The 18,680-nt window shown below is 37.6% G+C and overlaps 1 long non-coding RNA gene across 42 annotated transcripts in view; it reads left to right on the forward strand.

The window, feature by feature from the left end:
* LOC144306781 (uncharacterized) overlaps positions 1 to 18,680 on the forward strand; it is a 350,851-nt gene that overhangs the window by 38,027 nt on the left and 294,144 nt on the right. For 34 of the 42 annotated variants that reach the window (XR_013373852.1, XR_013373886.1, XR_013373892.1 and 31 more), the window contains exon 2: positions 4,304 to 4,390. The exons of 5 other annotated variants lie outside the window; for them this stretch is intronic. This is a non-coding gene — a long non-coding RNA (uncharacterized LOC144306781). Of the gene's footprint in view, positions 1 to 4,303; positions 4,391 to 15,662; positions 16,048 to 17,230; positions 17,593 to 18,680 lie in introns of those variants that run through there. 3 more of the 42 variants (XR_013373878.1, XR_013373893.1, XR_013373872.1) reach the window with 2 other exon arrangements.

Here is an 18,680-nt window from a genome sequence, read left to right on the forward strand (position 1 = left end):
GAGACTTTTTTTGGTTTATGCTTTCTGGCATTTCTGGATTGCTAGCTTTCTAGCACTTCATCTGGGATATTTGAGGCAAAAAAAAAGGCCCAGAGATTGCACTGCATCTTGTTCCTTAGGAGCCAACTTCCCTAGCTGGTTTGCCCATTTCTCTTTGCCTTGTCTTCAGTATTCTCATGTTTATTTTTTTAATAATGCTTAGAGCTTTTAGTTGTGCTTGGGGAGAGGAATACAGAAAAGTGCTTCTAGTCCATCCCTCTGGAAACAGAAGACCCAGTGTTTTCTAAAAGCAGCATAGGTGTTTCTAAAAATGTATAGTCAGAGTTAAGAACTGCTGAGCTATGCCTATCTGTGTAACATTGTAGGTTATGAAGGGGTCTCAGTTTCTATTTCTATTAGGTTTGGGACTATTTTCAAATAATTCTAACATAAGTGGATTTTCTCTTGGCCAGAATTGAAGATACTTTGAAGGAGGGAACAGCACCTTCTTATTCTTTGGAAGGCAGCTAAGCCTAGTGGTATGGCTAAGACTTTTGGAAGGAGAGTAACTATATTTTAATGACATTTTTCGTAAACTACTTAGCTTTTAAAAAATCAATAAAAATTAATTCACCTTATTTCTGAAATTAAGTATGGTATATGTAAAAAATATCACAGAGCAAGACCAACAAATAATATATGCTCAAATATTAGGTCTTTCTTCCCATGGTCATGCTCAATATAGTACTTGCATATTTGATTATAGAAGCTGCATACTTAGGCTGGGTTCTTGAATCAGAGGACTTATCCTGGAAGCCTTTTAACCTCAGATTCAGTGATAGCCAGAAAAATAGTTCTGGGGAAGGTATTGTAAAAATAGAAATGTGGATTTTTATTATTATCTTTTATTGACCCAGGGCAGAAGTTATATAAGGTAGTGGTGTAAATCAATAAGAAAGACTATTGACATTGCAAGAAAGAGGTAAAAGTGACTGTGGTCTAAATGAATAGGGAAGAAAGTAAAACCATAACAGGAATTCAAGAACTGGAAGAACATTTAGAAGTTAAGGACCTGGAAGCTTCATTATGTAAGATTCTTCCTACTTCACTTTACTTTCCCATTCTCTTTTGTGAGTTCCTTTTCATTACCAGTTCCTTAAATGTTGGTGTAATTTGAGGTTTTGTCTTCCTCTTCCCACGTGTACTGACCCTGGATAATCTTATCCAATTCAAAGTAGTACAAAAAAGCTAAAAGTTCTCAATTTTTATTGCCCCTTCAAAATCTCTCCCATAAACTCTAGATTCATGTAGTGGGTCTCTGATTATCCCTGGAGGTCTCTCTTTGAATGTGTCACTGGCTTTCCAATCTCATCATGTCCAGATTCTCCCACTCATCTGTGTTCTTTGTCTCATTAACCAGCATCTCCATTAGTTCAGATACTCAAAGTAGAAACTCAGGTATCTTTTTTTTAGGCGACAGTCAACTCCTATTGGTTTTTCCTTCAGGAATCCCTCAAAAATTATATTGAGCACTAAGGGAAGTAATGTTGGAAGGAAGCCAAAATATGTCGGAATGGAACTAAAATAACTCCCCCAGTTTCAAAACTAATATCCCCTTACCATCTGTATATGTTATGAGATACCTGATGGAAATGTAAGTATTGTTCTTGGCATTGAGACCAGTTAGTTACTTCTAGTATTTGAATTTTTAGTTTCATATTCTTTCTAGAACTCCATATCCTCATATACCTTCTCTGTTTTTTTGTTTCTCCTTTCAGCTTTATGGTAATCACTGCTCTAAGTGGACCTCTTACTTTTCTCTAGTCATTCACTGTATTAGTTACCTGATAGATTATGTTAAAGAAAATCTTAGTTGTTAGTAGAATCAAAGGTTTATTTCTTGCTTCTGCTGCAATCCATTCTCTGTTGGTTAAAGACACTGCTCTGTGTCTTTTTCTTCCAAGTCTTTTTCTTCCAAATTTGAGTAAGGCTTATGGAGCCTCTACCATCTGGAGAGTTGTCTGTTGCTGTGCCACAAAAAGTGGTGAAGCAGGTTATCCTACATCGACTCTGAAAGGTTTCTGCTTGGCAGTGATAAACATCAATTGGGCTCATCTAATAACTAAAGCATGCCACATTACCATGCTCAACTTCCAGTAGGTTGGGAAGTGTCATTTTACTCTATATGCCATGAGGATAGAGAACTGGCATAGCTGGTGAACATCTCTAATGACTCATTCAAGGCTGTTCTGCTGGCAATTCTCTCTCCCCTTCTTTCTCCTTCCCTTTCCCTCTTCCTCAGTCCATCTCATACTCTCTCTCTCTCCCTTTCTTCCTTCCTCTTTTCCTTCCTTTCTTTGACCTTTTGCAAATGACTAGAAAAACATTCCTGGAATTCTTGAAAAAAACGGGAGGCTAAGCATTCAGTACTGTAGGATTGTTACAAATATTGAAAAAAGATTGATTTGCTAGTACATTGCATTGTAACTGCCTAGCTAGTGGTTCTAAATGTAATCTGATGATGCACAGACAATAGAATCAGAGTCTGAACAGACTGTAGACAAATTAGAGTTTTAGCAAAGACCCAAAGTGCATCTCTTTGACCTTATCCTGGAGCTCTAGGATGCTGATGTTCCCTGTTAGTTGTATGAATCACCATGGCAATTGATCAATATAAAATTTAGTGTATATTTTTTCCTTGAGTGTTTTAAAATGTTTGGTTCTGAAGAATACCTTTTCCCTTCTGTGTCTCATTCTGTCTCTGTCTCTCCCTCTCTCTCTCTTTCTGTTTTTCTATTAAATCTAGGCAACAAGAAAGCATTTTCTCTTTTCTGTAATTTAAAAGCTTTTTAGCAGTTCAATATATTTGAAAATGTCTGAAAATTGACTCCTGACAAAACAGAACTCCATAGTTACACTCATTTTATAGGCATTTATGTCAAATCAATTCCTTTCACGTTTTCTTATTGGTATGCTCACATTCACTGCTAGGACTATGTCTCCAGAAGAGAGAATGTATCACAGGTGATGGCCAGTTTTATACTGTAATGAGGAAGACCTGTTAGAGATGAACTGGGGTGCCAACCTTATCATAGACCACTTGCTAATATTAAACCAATGCTTAAAGTTAAGCAGAATGATATAAAAGGGAATCCAGTCTATTATACATGTCAATGATAAATATACACACGTATATATGTGTGTGTGTGTCTGTGTGTGTGTGTATTTTTTTTCTCACTTTGGTCCATATCCCCACATCCACATATCTTCACGGAGTGCTCCCAATCATTTGCTGTCAGCACCAAGCCACATTCATGTCCCTTAGATTCTGGGCAGGGAGGGCTCCCAACCTACTGTGCTTGGACTCAGTAGAAAGTTATCCTACAACCATGTATTAAAAAAAGAAATAACCTTACAATCATTTTGAAACAAATGCTAATTATTACTTTTAAAAAGGTACCTGCTTTCAATTAAGCAGGAAATTATCTAAGAAGCCACTTAATTTGCTTTGGTCTGTAGTCCCACAACTGCTTTATGCTGAGTGGAGCATGAAATTAAATATGTAAGAACTCTCCTAATGGTTGTGTTTCAGAATGCCAGCATTTTAGAATCTTAGGTATTCTAAGTGGTAACAAATACAAAATCAAAGAATATGAGAATTGGATTTGAGAAAAAATAGAAAATATTAATGTCCTCTATATTTGCATATAGATGATATGTGTTTTAAAATGGTAAAGTTTTGAAGAATGTATTGCCTATTAATTTTTGCATACAGGAAGGGTAGCAGTTCCTGTATGGAAAAAAAAAATCTGGCTTACAATAAAATGCCACTATTTTCCCCCTTGAAAACTCTTACACTATTTTCTTGGGCCCAAATATAAAGTAGATTATGTAGGGATAGATTAAAAGAGAAGGTCATAATGAATTTTTACCATTTGCTGAAGAAATGCGAATACTAATCCCCTGTTGGAGGTATCCGTCTTTGTTAAGAGCCAAGAATACATACTGTTTGCGATGGAGAAACTGTTTGTGTAGACATATAAGGGCACTAGTTTATGCAGGAAATTTTAGAAGCATTACTAAAATGACACTTCAATCAGTACTAACAATGTTGTAAATGCTAGATGGTTCTCAGAGCCTCTTATTTATTTAAAACATTTTTTACAACTTTAAAACTATTTTTATACTAGATAAATCTTTTCAAACACTAATCATATTACAAGTAAACATTTAAAAAATCTCTGTATAAATGCGGATAAAAGCATACTTGTTCTTTTGCAGTTTGTATTCCAAATCAACTCTTTATTTCTTCTTTTTATACTAGGTTAGACATTCTGCCATTTTACCAGGAAATCTTTACAAACATGTAGAAAAATGTGACTGATATCTCTTCCCCTGCGGATGGAGCAACGTAAGTTTGAGCTGAGATAGTGTGTGCAGTCCTAAAGTTGCTCTAACATTCATTATTTCGTTCTCAGGATGCTTAATATTCTAGTTTCTCTCCTGCAATCTACCTATACTTGATGATATTGTTAATGATTTCTAGTTTTATAAAACTCTCAACCATAAAAATTGAGAAGCTAAGAAAAAGATATGGCAATTTATGGGGTTTTGGCTGTTTTTCCCAAACCAAAGTTCTCCTGCATTTGCTCTTGAGCCTTTTCTGATCAGAGGAAGAACACAGACTTTAATCACAGAATCTTGGTGCCAGGATCTGAAGAGAACTGCTTAACTTTTCTGGGCCAGAGGGCTATAAACTGTAGCATTGTTTTATGTACACAATGGGAAGAATGATAACTGTCTGTCAGAATCATGAGCATTGCTTGGGATGGGTAAAGAGAGCATCGCTTAGAGTGGCTGACACATAGTGGGGCTTCATTATCATGACTGGAATGTCTTCAGTTAATTGGTGGGACATCTCGGCTTCCTTTTCTCGTTTCTGCCCGGCTATGGCAGGTCTTAGCAGGTCTTGGCAGGCAAGTCATGTCATTCTTTTATCCTCCCAACAGCCGTGTGAGGTGGGTGTTGTTATTATCTCATTTACAGAGGAGGAAATCAGAACACAGAGACCGAGGGTAGCTTATTTGCCATTTCAGACAGAAATACACAGGTGAGGGTGACACTTTGAGTTCAAAAGGCGTTGTTTTTTTTTCTCCTGAAAGTCAACCAAAGTTTTCCCTACTAATAGGATTTAAGGGGGTCGCTATCAGCTTGCAAAACATTTGCCCACTTAACCATGTGTCTTTTGGCAGGGAACATTAAGTACACCAAGTAGAGGATAATAGTTTTAACACTACAGGCATAGCTAGTTTGATTGCACTTTGCTGTATTGTGCTTTGCGGATGTTGCTTTTTTTTTTCCTTTTACACACAGGGACATATGGTGATCCTGTGTCAAGCAAGTTTATTGGCATATTTCCGACAGGATTTACTTATTTTGTAGCTCCGTGTCACATTTTGGTAATTCTCATAATATTTCAGACTTTGCATTATTATTATATGTGTTAGGGTCCTCTGTGATCAGTGAACTTTGATTTTACTATTGTAACTATTTTGCAGATCCATAAACTGGGCCAGTATAAAGTGTCAAACTTAACTGATAAATCCTGTTTGTGTGTTGACTATTCCACCAGCCAGGAGTTTCTCTACCTTACTCCCTCTCCTCAGGCCCCCTTTTTCCCTGAGACACAATAATATTGAAATTATCCCAATTAATAACCCTATAATAGCCTCTAGTGTTCAAGTGAAAGGCATAGTCAAATATCTCTCAATTTAAATCAAAAGCTAGAAATGATTAAGCTCAATGAGGAAGGCATGTTGAAAGTCAAGATAGGCTGAAAGCTAGGCCTCTTACACCAAAGAGTTAGCCAAGTTGTGAATGCAAAAGAAAAATTCTTGAAGGAAATTAAAAGTGCCACTCCAGTGAACACATGAATGATAAGAAAGTGAAACAGCCTTATTGCGGATATGGAGACAATTTGAGCAGTCTGGACAGAGGATCAAACCAGCCACAATATTCCCTTAAGCCAAAGCCTCATCCACAGCCAGGCCCTGACTCTCTTCAATTCCAACAAGGCTGAGAGAGGTGAGGAGGCTGCAGAAGGAAAGTCTGAAGCTGGCAGAGGTTGGTTCATGAGGTTTAAAGAAAGAAGACGTCTTTGTGACACAAAAATGCAAGGTGAAGCAGCAAGTGCTGATGTAGAAGCTACAGCAAATTATCCAGAAGATCTAGCTAAGAGAATTAATGAAGGCGGCTACACTAAACAACAGATTTTTAATGTAGATGAAACAGCCTTCTATTGGAAGAAGATACCATGTATACCTAGAGAGCAGAAGTCAGTACCTGACTTCAAAGCACAGACTGACTTGTTAGGGGCTAACGCAGCTCCTGACTTAAAGTTGAAGCCAGTGCTCAGTCATCATTCCAAAAACCCTAGGGCCCTTAAAAATGATGCTAGATCTACCTTGCCTGTGCTATGTAAATGGAACAACAAAGCCAGGATGGCAGCGCATCTGTTCACAACATGATTTGCTCAATATTTTAAGCCCACTGTTCAGACCTACTGCTCAGGAAAAAAAAAAAAAAAAAAAAAAGATCCCTTTTAAAATCTTACTGCTCTTTGACAATGCACCTGGTCACCCAAGCACCCAAGAGCTCTGATGGAGATGAATAAGAGGATGAACCTTATTTTCATGCCTGCTGACACAACATCTATTCTGTAGCTTATGGATCAAAGAATAATTTTGACTTTCAAGCCTTATGATTTAAGAAATACATTTCATAAGGCTAAAGCTTTCATAGACAGCGATTCCTCTGATGGATCTGGGCAAAGTCAATTGAAAACCTTCTGGAAAGGATTCACCATTCTAGATGCCATGAAGAACATTCATGATTTATGGACTAGGTCAAAATAGCAACACGAACAGGGCTTTGGGAGAAGTTGACTCCAACCCTCCTATAGACTTTGAGGGATCCAAGGCTCCGCTCCAGTGGAGGAAGTCACTGCAGGTGTGGTAGAAACAAGAGAGCTAGTCTTAGAAGATAGGACTGCAAACTCATGATTGAACTGGAATCAATTTTCTTATGGATAAACAAAGAAAGTAGTTTCTTGAGATGGACTCTTGTTCTGGTAAAAATGATAGGAAGATTCTGGAATGACAATGAAGGATTTAGAATATTGCAGGGTTTGAGACGATTGACTCCAATTCTGAAAGAAGATCTACTGTGGGTAAAAGGCTATCAACCAGCAACACACAGAAATTGTTTGTGAAAGGAAAAGCCAATGGATGGGGCCAACTTCACTGTTATCTTGTTTTAAGAGCTTGTGACAGCACCCCTTACCCCCATTCAGCAACCACCATCCTGACCAGTCAAGAGCCAGCAACATCAAGACTGACCCTCCCACAGCAAAAAGATTAGAACTTGCTTGAAACTTAGATAATACTTAGAATTTTTTAATAATAAAGTGTTTTTAATTAAGCTATATTCATTGCTTTTTTAGACATGATGATATTGCAAACTTAATTTACCATAGTATAGTGTAAACATAACTTCTATACACACTGGGAAACCAAAAAAAGAAGCAATTTGAGTCACTTTATTGCAGTATTTGCTTTATTGCAATAGTCTAGAACTGAACCCAGGCCCTCAGATGTAGGCCTGCACTATGTTCGGCTTGGAATGGACAGGTTTAAGACATAGAACTTGTTCTGAGCATAGCTAAATCTTTGCTGCAATAAAGGATATAGAACAGTCCAACTATATTTATTAGACAAGCACCAAAGTACGAATTTAAAGATAAAAATAAGTGCCTTTCTATAGCTGAATGTGTGATTTATTTATACACGAGGGGATTTAATATTCTAATTAATGAGTGGGCATTATGCACATGATGTCCATTAGTGTTAATGAATAATGTGTGTGTGGCATAATAGATTGCTGTGCTAAACACATGGTGCTCCCTGCTAAGAAGCAGATCTGTATATTATAATTTGTACGTGTGATATCACACCTATGAAATCAGGAAAATGAATTAATTACATTTACAAGTGTTTGGTAGAACGGTCATTTCAAGAGTTAGCCAAATCTTTAAGAAATGCATAGGGGATAATGTCTTACCAGGAAATAATTGGCCAATAGTTTAAGCATCTCTACTTGGAGAAAAAAGATACTTAATTTGGAAGGAGTGAATTGGAAGATAGGGCCCAGAAAAACATTCCAGACTCTGAAATTCTGACATTCACAAGTCAAAATTGGCCAAATTTAGATTACAGCAGGGATGTCATTTGATCTAAGAGGTGTGGGGCCAGACTTAGCTATCCAAATATTCACTCCTGAGAGCCTGACTTGGCCCCAGGAAATACAGTTTCTTGTTCTTTCTTTCAGTAGGAAGTTGCATGGAAAATAGAACAAGAAAATGAAAATAAATTTGGCTTCAGGGAGCAATAACCAACCCTCAGCTGGTAAAATATACCAGGTTTTAAAGATAAAGTACCTACCTCATAGCATTTCCTTTACCCAGTGTGCCCTCCAACAGGGCTGGCCATTCTTAATGCCCTGTGGCCACCCTGAAAAGCAAAGAGAACAGCTTTGAATAAAATAGCATAATTAAAAAAAAAAAAAAAAAACAATAGTGTTGGGGGACCTGGATGGCTCAGTGGTTGAGCCTCTGCCTTTGGTTCACGTTGTGATCCTGGGGTCCTGGGATCGAGTCCTTCATCACGCTCCCTACATGGAGCCTACTTCTCCCTCTGTCTCTGCCTCTCTCACTGTATCTCTCATGAATAAATGAATAAAATCTTTAAAAAAAATAGTATTTTATTTTATTTTATTTTATTTTATTTTATTTTATTTTTAGCCAAGGGATGCACTCTGAAATATCACTCATCAACTCATCAACACTGTTTAAGTAATTGTTTAAATCACAAAACGAATGTCAGATTCCAACAGCCCTATGAGTAAATGTTCTAGAGCACTTAGGTAGTTCCCTAATCTTGGCTATTAAGGGCCTGACACAGTCAGTCCTCGATAAGTATATCTTGAATAAGTGGAAGAACTAATGAATAAATGAATGACTATTTCAATTTTCACATCTGGATTAAATAATTAAAGGCCATGGAAAAGAGATAGCAAATAATGGGGCATGCATACCACTTGTCTATCCTCCCTTATTATTTGATTAGAGCTTTTTGTCCTGCTGAGAAGGAGGGTAACCCTGGTATCTTTCTCAGTGCAGGACCCCAAAATATCCCCATCAGCCAACTGGAGTTCATTTAAAAGAAAGCATATTTGCAGTCCTGAAATATTTAGAGAGTGAACAATTAAAAGGTGAGGGTTCATGATGGGCATGACCCTTATATGGGGTCTGTTAACCCTGGATAATCTTCAATGTTTACAACATACCAGGATATGCAGGACTCCAAAGACATGAGTTTCCCCAAAAGACATATCAGTTTTGTTTTGTAGGACTACAACGTGTAACCTATTGTGTGATAAGAAGAGAAAACAATTGGTAAGGAGAGGATTGAACATAGAAATGATCCATAAATTACATAGCAGTATTGTTATTGCTATCAATGCAGGTAGAAAGGGTTGGAACAAAGAAGGAAGGAAAAGAAATATCCTGTCCTTCTTAGGCCATACAAGAGTTCAAAGCTGGACTGGGCTTAAAATGAACATCTCTCGATTTCAAGTAATTCAGTTAGTTTTATTTATTTATCTATCAAGACTCTGAGTTTATATGTAACTTGTAAGTACTATGTGTGTATACAAAATGAAGATGTGGAATTGATATTGGACATGCAAAGATGGATAAGATGTGGTCCCTGTCCTCAAGGGGCTCCCAGTCCAGTGAGGAAAGTGAGAGGTACAAAAATAGTCACAATTTAATGTGGACATTCGAGAGTAGTCCACTTATTTGGTAAACATATTGAGCGCTGGACCGTAATGCCTCTCTTACACATACTAGTAGAGACCACTGTTTCAGGCTCAAATATACATTTCAATTAAAAAATAAAATATATTGATATTCAATTCTTAAAAAAATTGTACCAGTATATTGCTTTATTGAAATATATATGTGCTTCGTATAATTTGTAAAATAGAATTTATGCCTGAAATGAATTCACACTGTCAGAAATTCATTTAATCATAAATGTTTCAATGCTATGATGACTGCTTAAAAAGAAAATACAAGTGAGGTTTTCAGGCTTGTTTTAAAACTAACTTAAAGTTTCATTCATTCCTTCAACATGTAAATTACCTAGCAGTGACTGTGGTCAAAATGCTATTCTCTCTTTGATGGAAACATTTACATTCTAGTGAGGAAATAAAATCTGTACCTGATAATGTTGCTATAGGGAAAAAAGTAAGGTGTATCATTAAGGGGTTATAACTTGTTATACATTGGAAAGTCATACATTGGAAACCTAATGCCCAAAGTGATGGTATTAGGGAGTGGGGCATGAGAGGTGATTAGGTCATGAGGGTGGTGCCCTCATGAAGGGGATTAGTGCCCTTATAAAAGAGGCTCCAGAGAGTTCCCTCACCCCTTCCACCATGTGAGGACACAGCCAGAAGTCAGCAGTCTGCAAGACCTTCACTAGAACCAGACCATGCTAGAACCTTCCAGCTTCCAGAACTGTAAGAACAAAATTTTTGTTTAGAAGCCACTCAGTCTGTGGTATATTTGTTGTAGCAGCCCAAACAGACAGTGGCACAAATAAAATCTACTGAATTAAGGGTAAAGGGAATAAATTCTAGCTTTGTAGAACGAGGGTGTGGATTCCAGACAGCGTGTAATGATGGCACATGGGTTAGGGCTCAAAGTAAAAAAACAAAAATAAAAATAAAAAGATCCTGCTGTTCCATCTGTCTGTCATCTATTTATCTATCAATCAGTCGTCTATCATCATCTATCTATCTACACCCACACATATAGCATATAGTAATTTTTAAATAGAAGCATAGTACACATGTAGAAAAGAATAGTGTATAGCTTGGACAATTTTCACAATATACATACAACCCTTTAGCCAGTATTCAGATCAAGAAGTGGATCATTTTCAGCACTTAGTTTTAGCTTTGTTTTTTTTTTTTTTTTTTTTTTTTAGTTTTAGCTTTTACTTAGTTTTATTGCTATTGTTGCTGTTTTAATAAGATTTGAAGTAGAAGTAAAGGATCATTTTTTCCCTTCATATGGTGATTCAATGATTTAAGTACCATTTATTAAAAACATTTTCCTTTCGCCATTAGACTATCTTGGCATATTTGCCAAAATCAGTTGACTACATATTGTAGGCGGTCTATTTCAGCATTCTGTTCCTTTGATGAATAGAAATTCCTTTTAAACATTATAGTTAGTGCTTAGGTGCTATTTATAAAATTTTTGCTTACTACAAGATCATGAAGATATTCTCATATATTTTCTCCTAAAAGCTTTATTTTTTTACCTTTCACATTTAGATCTACAGTCCCTCTGGGAAAGATTTTTGTGTGTGTATGTTATGAGGCAGGAATAAAGATTTACTTATTTCCATGGCTATTCAACTGACCCAGAACCATTTGTAGAAAATTCTGTAATTTCCCCCACTGTATTTCAGTGAATTGCCTCTTGGTCATAAATCAAATGATCTCATTTGTGTGTTTCTGGTTCTGGATTCTATATTTTTTTTTTTTACTATATTTTTATGGCAATTTATGCTGTCTTAATTAATATAGCTTTACAATAAATTGGAATCAGTAGTGTAAATTATCCAGCTTTTTGTCATTCAAGATTGTTTTGGTGATTTTTGTGTGTTTTTTTATTTTTTTTTGTATTTCCAGATAAATGTTAGAATTATTTGTCAAAAAAAATTATTTGTCAATTATATAAAAATCTGCTATGGATTTAATTACAATTGTATTTATCATTAAATTTGGAGAGCATTTTAGCTTTGTAATATTGAGGACTTTCAATTTATGAACACGGTATAACCTTCCATTTCTTTACATTTTATTTTTTATTTTTTGAGAGAGAGAGAGAGAGCACAAGCATGTGAGCAGAGGTCGGGGAGTGGCAGAGGGAGAGAGAGAGAGAGAGGAAGAATCTTAAGCAGGCTGAATGCCCAGCATGGAGCCCCATGTAGGGCTTAGTCTCATGACCCTGAGATCATGACCTGAGCTGAGATCAAGAGTTTCATGTTCAAGCGACTCAGCCACCCATACGTCCTTTCTTTACATCTTTTAACATATTTCTCCTAGTAGTTTCCAACGCAGAGGCTTTGCAATTTTGTATTTTTATATTTTTAGATGGATACCTAGCTATTCAATTTTTTAAAGTATCTGTGATAATGTTTTCATGTGTTAACTTGAGTAGACTACAGTCCCTCCTACACTAATCAAGGTCTTGCTGTGAAGGCATTTTGCATTTGTAATTAGTCACTCTAATCACTTGACCTTAAGGGCAATTATGTGGGTGGGCCTGACTACATCAGTTGGAAGACCTTAAAATCAGGGCTGAGGTTTCCCTTTCAGAGAGAAGAAATTCTCTCTGTGGATGATAGCTCTGGTCCATGGAGGTTCATTTTGCTTATGATCCTTCCTGACTGCCTGGCCTGTGAATTCTCACTTGCTTACTTTGCTTTCACAACTGCAAACCAATTTTACATAGTAAATCTCTATCCATGTATCTATCACCAACTTATCTATTTATCTATTTGTCATCCATCTCTTACTGGTTCTTTTCTGGTTAAATGCTGATACAGATTTTGGTCCTAGAGATGATTCTGAAAGAAGAGAATCTTCAGGATGAGTTCTCTGAATTGATGCTTGGCAGTCCATGGAAAGATATAGCAAAAGGATTAGTAAAATTATTGTAATTGCATGCCCCTAAACAAGTACCATGCATGTCCCTAATCAAGTACCATGGCCTCAGAAGTATTAAAAGACTTTCATTAAGGTCACCAGATACTGAGGATCCCAGTCAGGAGTCAAACCCAGACTAAGGTCTTAACAGCTATGCTATGCTATGCTGCCGCCTCATAAGGCACTGGGGGTTTAGTTAGATATAAATCAATATTATACTATTTATACCTTATATAATGCTGTATCTAAGCATCTTTTAAAAAAATCTTTTTTTCCCCCAAAGGTTTTATTTATTCATGAGAGATGCACAGAGAGAAAGAGAGAGAGAGAGGCAGAGACACAGGCAGAGGGAGAAGCAGGCTCCATGCAGGGAGCCTGATGTGGAACTCAATCCCGGGTCTCCAGGATCACGCCCTGGGCTGAAGGCAGGCACCAAACTACTGAGCCACCCAGGGATCCCCTAAAATGTTCTTTTTTAAAAGTATTTATTTATTCATGAGAAACACACAGAGATATGCAGAGACATAGGCAGAGGGAGAAGCAGGTTCACTGCGGGGAGCCTGATGTGGGACTCCACTCCAGGACCTCAGGATCACGCCCTGAGCCAAAGGCAAGGCACTCAACCACTGAGCTACCGCGTGCCCCTTTTAAAAAAAGCATCTTTTAAATGACTTTTTTCATTGGGTTGTTATTGTAGAGAAGCATATATGGTTGTGGGGGTGTTGGACATGGGGAGAAATAGAGTGGGATGGACTCACGTTTTCTGATAAGATATGGAATATTAGGTTCTATTCAAATATTCATCCACTCACTTCTTAGTGACTTGTTTTCACTCTTCTGATGTCAAAGACCATATTAATTTGCTCATATTCAAAAGCCAAAGAGATTTAAGAGCCAAAGAGAATGCATTAAAAACAATTTGCTTGCTGTTTATAGCAGTCTGGTATTTATGAGTCTTTTCTTCTTGAAAGGAAGGATGAGCACCAGTAGCTCTAATGGACTTAATTTCCTTGGTCAGCATGGGCAGAATGTTTTTGCATAGAGATTTGCAGGAACAATACCTGCTGCATTTTAATTTTTACAGAGATCTAAAGAATGTGTGTGCTGAATGCACCCCCTTTGAACTTTGCAACCCTAATCTCCAAGGGGACCAGGAACTTAATGGTGCCTCAGCCACATCCAGGCCAGACTGGGGAGTGAGTAGGGCTGAGGCAAGGAGGGCACAGAGCTTGGTCCCCTAGAGGACTGTTTTGTCTTCCTAATTCCTAAAGGAGGTGGTATTATGGGGTATGGAGACTCTATTAGAAAAGAACAGCCTAAGGCAGCCCAGGTGGCGCAGCAGTTTAGTGCTGCCTTCAACCCAGGGTGTGATCCTGGAGACCTGGGATGGAGTCCCACATCGGGCTCCCTGCATGGAGCCTGCTTCTCCCTCTGCCTGTGTCTCTGCCTCTCTCTCTCTGTCTCTCTCTCTCATGAATAAGTAAATAAAATCTTTAAAAAAGAAAAAGAAAAGGAACAGCCTAAAGAAAAAAGAGGGGCAAGAAATGGCAAAAGTTTGGGTTCAACACTCTAGCTAAATTAAAAGAAAAATATATGGGAGTAGAGAAACAAAGAGCCAAAGGTGCAGCCAGACAGGATGAGGGAGAGAGACAGCAGAACTAATTCTGTTTTTCTGTATTGCAGTAGAAAGATTGCTGGCTCTTTATGAGCAGACAAACTTGAGCTGCTTTTCTAGGAGAAACATTTCATTAGTTAATGCCCATTTTCTGCTGGCCTTGGAAATCGCAGAAGGCTGTGGCAGTATCTTTATTTTCATATCTCATACTGATATAGTGAGATGGAGTTAGTGTTCCATTTTCCAGACAAGCTGAGTCCAGTGGCTTGTCCAAAGATCCCCAAGGAGGCTGAGAGACACATCTCTTAAATATTTCTCAAGTAGTGTCTTGAGGAAATAATGAAGGCTTATATTTGCAAAGTATATTTTTGTGAGTCACCTTTGTTTCTCTGATTATCAAAGAATACTTTGAGGAAGGCAAGTGTTGTTATGATGAATGTGCCCAGCTGAGAAAATGGAAGCCATGGAGTTGAGTGCCATCACTATTCAGCCATGGAAGCCAGACATCTGGGCCCCAGGATCCTGTTCCTTATATGCCATGACTTTCACCTGCTCGCCTTTACACAGCTCCTCTCTCTGGAATATCCTCCCCTAACTCCAACTCCTGAGCTAGTTAAGGCTTTACCAGGAGCCTGGAGGGGATCCTCTACTTTATACACTCATGGGGGGAAGGCTCAAGTTCACAGCAGCTAGAGCTGAATCTGGGCTGGCTCCTGTGGGGCTCACATCTACTTGGAGCTTCTAGAAGAAGACCCTGTGGGATGCCCACCACCTCAGAAAAAGTAGCTCTTTTCCTGCCAGGCTAGGAAAAACCCTTTTGCAAATAGTAAGTCTCTGATGGGCATGCCCTACAGATTCACCAGGTGGAAGGAATCCAGCCATCATTGCCTTGGTTCAGTCATTTCTCAGTTGGAGAGGGGCCCTCTGCCCAAGAGTCTGCCGTTTAATGAAACATCCACTCAGCTTTGCCCTACCAGTGGGCTACTAAGAGGTAGTAATAACAGCTGCCATTGGTTGCGGGCTTACTAGGAGAGAAAGTGCTTTATTTAGATTGCCTCATTAAGACCTCTGAGGTTATTTCAAAATTACAGAGGGACAAAATGAGGCTGGGTGAGGTGGATGGAGATGTCTAAAGTTATCTACTTAGTAATGAGCCAGAGCAGGGCCTGGGCATGCCACGTAGAAGTGTGCATGTTTGACACTTCTTAATCCCATTTACTTTCAGCCAGGGCAGGAATGAAGGTCACTGAACACTGTGCTTGGAAACTGGTTTTGCACTACTAAAGATGCTTCTATTGAACTTGGTCCGTGAACGAGCTGAGTCCTGCTTGCCTTCTGCTTAATTACCTGTGCAGGCAGCCCCTGCACTTTAATATCACCTCGCACCTGAGACTCTCCCAAGGTTATTAGACTGCATCCTGAGGTGAGGGAAATTCTTTTTAAGCATTCATGCTTAATGGACTTCAGCTCAAAGCAACGGAATCTCCTACAGTGTACCTAGCACTGTTCTGGGCCCCAGGAAAATAAAGGTAAATTAGAACCAGCACTTATCCTGTGGGAGCTTTGAGCTTTGGAGGAAACGTTGCATTCAAATGAAACTGATAGACATTTTCTAGAGAGACACTAATATGTGACTATAAAAAGATAGGATAAGTAATGCAAAATAATAGTTATAAATAATTTGACAAAGTGTGCTGTATAATGTAGAGCAATGATCAGTCAGAAAAGTGTCAGGTAGGGTTTGAGTAGTAACAAAGACTATGTGAGAAGACAATTTCCCCTGGTATTAATGGTAACTTTATTTGAAAGAGTTAATTTGCTCCTTGTGAGGGCCACATTAAAAAAGTATCTACGTTGGGGTTCCTGGCTGGCTCAGTTGGGAAAGCATATGACTCTTTATCTCAGGGTCCTGCGATGGAGCCCCACTTTGAGGGTAGAGTTTACTTAAAAAAATGTGTCTACACTTTTTTAAGTGTCTACACTTAATTTGAATATCTTTTATATGGATTTAGGGAGAGGTGGGCAAGAAGGGCAAATCATACAATTTAATGTTTCCAGGTAAAGTCAGATGAAAAAATATTACTTCTAAGTGTAAGATTCCATGAACTAATACAAAACAATAATTCTTAGACTAGGTATTGGTATATACTAAGAATTCACCAAATATTGGATATTATTGTTATCTCTTTGATAGAGTAATGGCTTGTGTTTCAGGTAGTGGTTCAAATGAATTTGCTATATAATGCATAATGTTTGGTGATTGAGTTTGATCCTGTATAATATATTTGCCCATTGCAAAAAGCTTTTATCTTTTTCATTTTTGTATTTTTGTGACTAAAAGTAGAATGCCTTTGGAGAGATGTATCATTGCTTTGCTGCCCTGCTCAATAACTCTAGCCCCTCAGGTATTTATTGGTAGTTACTTCACAAATCCATACATTTTTAAAAGAACAGATATCCTTTCAAGCCATTCAGAAGTGTTTTCTAGGTACTCGTTTATATTCAAAGTCTGTTATCTTGCGTGAACATTCCCCGAAACATGCACCAGACATTTTTCTCATATTTTGGGTTGTCAATATGAAATGTACTTAAAATTTCCCACAGCATCAATTTTCTTTGTATGTTTTTCAGCACATTTCATATGCTTTGATAACAGATAATGTCTTGTTCTGCAATTACTTTCAAGAAAATGACTTCTATGGTTTTGTACCTTTAACTCACATTAAAAATACACTAATGAGCTTGTTGTCGTAGGAAACTATCTTTGTGTCAGACGGAATATAGCATTTGAAGAAACCGTTTGTGATGAGAGGGTTCCATTCCTGAACACGGCTGATATTAAGTTGTGAATTGCCTGCCCAGGTAGTATTCCTAGCCATTGTTGTCTTGCTCGAATGACCTGCATTTTGTGGAAGCTGAGCTATTCGGGGGTCAGCATTACTTGCAAGGTGAGGAAACATTTTTGCAAAGTTCTTCAGTAGTAAGAAAAACATGAACAAGCAAACACAATACATAATACAGAACAAATTACCTATCATGATAAATTTGCTGGCAATTTCTTCCCTGGAAAGGCATTTGTATGTTTTATTTGCATTCTTTTCCATACAGCTTAAGACAATATCATGAAAGTAATACATTCTCATTAAAATTTGAAATTATAGAATAGTTGTTTTTTTTTAATCAACAACCCGTTCATGGACAATCAGTGTCAACATTTTCAGGTATGTCTTTTGATTTCCTGTGCATGTTAAAAGATCATTCACATGTGTACATATCATTTTGTCACTTCTTAAAATACCTTTCATTATTGTACTTTCCATCTATTAATCAATTTTGTATAGTCATAACTAACTGCAGCAAATATAGAGTCCCAGATTTTAGACTTGCCAGCCAACAGGCATTTCACTTTTCATTTTCTGATTATCTATATACTTTTGGCTCATCATGCACTAAAAATCCATGGAGAGAAAATGTGTCTGCTTTGCTACATGCTTCAAACATTCATTCACTGGCTGTTCCTTTATATTATTTGGATATGTCCATAACCTTTTAACAAAATTGCATTGATCAATTTGTTCACTATAATAAAATGTAAGTACCAGTTTCTTAATTCACTTCTAGTCACTGTTTCAAAAAGGCCTACAGGCACAAAATTTAAAGCAGTTTTCCTAGGATTGGATATCATTTGGGACCAGTATCTCCATGATCTCTCTTCCAGAAGAACCCATACTTACATCCATAAACTACATATATTGTGTAGCCTTCACATCTCACTTGCTCATCCGATCTGATACACAGAGGGCATCCTTCTTTTTTGGGGGGAGGAGCCAGCTTCATTATGGTATAATTTATCTACAATAAAGTTCAATTTAAGTATGCAATGCCATGAGTTTTGACAAGTGTATACAGTCCTATTCCCACACTGGGATCATGATATAGTACGTTTCTATTAGCCTAAAAGTTTCCTTGTGTCTTTTTGTAGTCAATCTCCTCTCTTCTGTCTCTTGACTCCTGGTAATCCTGATCACTTTAGTCTGCCTCTTCTAGAATTTCATACAAAGGGAATCATATAATCATTTATGTTTGGCTTCTTGCACTTAACATAAGCCTCTCCAGAGTATCTAAGCTTTGATGTAAATATATGCATTCCTGTTTGTTGCTGAAGAATATTTCATTGTATGAATATACCGTTGTTAGTTTATCTCTTTGACAGTTGATGAGTATTTGCCTTCTTTCCAATTTT

This window comes from Canis aureus, chromosome 37, assembly GCF_053574225.1.
Source record: "Canis aureus isolate CA01 chromosome 37, VMU_Caureus_v.1.0, whole genome shotgun sequence".
Lineage (NCBI taxonomy): Eukaryota > Metazoa > Chordata > Mammalia > Carnivora > Canidae > Canis > Canis aureus.